Raw genomic sequence first — 2,324 nt, 5'->3', positions numbered from 1 at the left:
TGTATATCTTCTCACAAGAATAGTGAGAAGTAATTTATGAAAATGTTTTGCTATAATTTAGGTAAAAGATTTTCATAACATTCCTCTGATCAAAAAGTCCTATCAAAATAGAAAATAAGGTTGGTCTGATATAACCTATTTGTGATAAGGTGAGATTGACTCTTTATAACCAATGGCTGTTTCTAGATTTCTGCTAATGAACTCTAGAATTTTTCTACAAATTTAAATCAAGTTTACTGGCACATAGGTTATGGACTCTGCTCTTTTCCCTTTTTAAAAAGTCAGGACAATGTTAATCTTCTTACTATCCTGCCATTTATATTTCTTATATTATCCATGGTCTTTCCTGTATAACCAATTCAGCAAGCACATCTGTCAATCCTTTCATGACCTGAATATGTAGCTCATAATCACCCTTATAGTATGTGCATCTCCCCACTTTTGTTTGTCTGTGAATAATATTCCCACATATAAGTCTGACTATGGCCTGTCAAATATTGGTGGCCTGTGAAAGAAGCGGAGATGGAATTCACTGAGACACCAAGGCATCAGGACTTCTAAGATGAGTTTTCACAGAAGTGGTTCTGAGCCTGAGATGGCATTTGATAAACAGAAAGTGATAATCACTCCAATTGGACTAAATGACTGTCATTGGCTTTACAGAGGAAAAGGACAAAAAGAATATTGGTAAGACAACTACCTCTTTCCCACTCATCTTGCATGAAAGGTTCCAACAAGGTCATACATAAATAGAAAAGAGATTCTGATTTCTTTATTCTCTCAACCAGAATATGTACAATGTATAAATAAGATAAAATTGAAAGGAGCTCACCACAGGCCAGCTAGGTGGTGGAGTGAATAGAGCATTGAGCCTGGAGTCAGGAGGACCTGAGTTCAAGTCCAGCCTCAGACACTTGACACTTACTAGTTGTGTAACCTTGAGCAAGTAACTTAACCCCAATTAAGCTGCCTTTGTCCCCCACAAAAAAAAAGAAAGAAAGGAATTCATCATAGAAAGAGGAAGTAAGAGATACCACTCATGAACACTGCCATAATGAGGAAGGGGAGATGTATGTCTCTGGTAAGAGAACAGCGGTCATATACTGGGATTCATCAGAATTGGGAGACCATCTTCTCATGGAAAAAAATTATAATTTGTCTGAATGCAATATCAGAGAAAATGGAAATGTATGAGTTTCCAAGACATCAAATAATCAGGATTGTAGGAGAGACAAAGAACTAGAAATAGGAAAACCTGACTTTAAGAATGATTGTTGTAAGAATAGGGGATGACCCTGATTTCTTCTCCATATCATTGCATCTATTCACATTCCTTCTTTCATGAATTAATATATCTGAGTGATGTACCACAGAAAGAAACAAAAGAAAAAGATGGGACAAAATCTAAAAATATAATAATATTAAAATGGGACTGAATAGAGAGTTCAAATATAACACTCCAGAAAGTCTACAATCATGAGGGACACAGAAAAAATAAGCAAACAAACATTGGGATATGGCCAATGAATGGGCAATGGTAGTACATTGGCTAGAGTGCCAGGCCTTGAGTCAGTTATCTTCCTCAGTTCAAATCTGATCTCAGACACTTAATAGCTGTGTGACTGTGAGCAAGTCACCTAACCCTCTTTGCCTCAGTTTACTCATCTACAAAATGATCCGGAGGAAAAAAAATAGCAAACCACTCCAGCATCTTTGCCAAGAAAAACCAAATGGGGTCATGAGGAGTTAGACGACTAAAAAATGACAGAACAAGAAAAATGGCCAATGAAGTAGAAAATAGAATACACAAATATAAAATAAGAAGAAAAATGAGGAAGGTGTCCAGGCAAAGTAAAGTTTATTGGAAAAGAGTATAGAGGAAGAATCATACTTTAAGAAATTGGATTAGAGATGCAGGGCACTACTATGAACTACATAGCTAAACAGTGACAGAGGTGGGTCAAGATGTAGAGAAACATATATTGATCATAAATAGATAGATAATATCTATCAATACACAGATTATAGAAAAGATGGAATAAAATCAATACAATATTTGCCTTGATTGATAAGCTCTATTACTCAAATGATAGAAAGAATTATTAGACTAGACACAAGATAGACTGGCTTGGGACAGCAAGGTGGCATAGTCAATAGAATGCCAGGTCTAGAGTCAGGAAGATTCATCGCCCTCAGCTAAAATCTGGTCTCAGGCACTTACTAGCTATCTGGGCAAATTACTTAACCCCATTTGTCCTAGTTTCGTTTTCAATAAAATGAGCTGAAGAAGGAAATGGCAAATCACTCTAGTATCTCTGCCACGA

The sequence above is a fragment of the Notamacropus eugenii genome, chromosome 1 (genome assembly GCF_028372415.1).
Source record: "Notamacropus eugenii isolate mMacEug1 chromosome 1, mMacEug1.pri_v2, whole genome shotgun sequence".
NCBI lineage: Eukaryota > Metazoa > Chordata > Mammalia > Diprotodontia > Macropodidae > Notamacropus > Notamacropus eugenii.
This window is presented reverse-complemented; position numbering follows the sequence as displayed.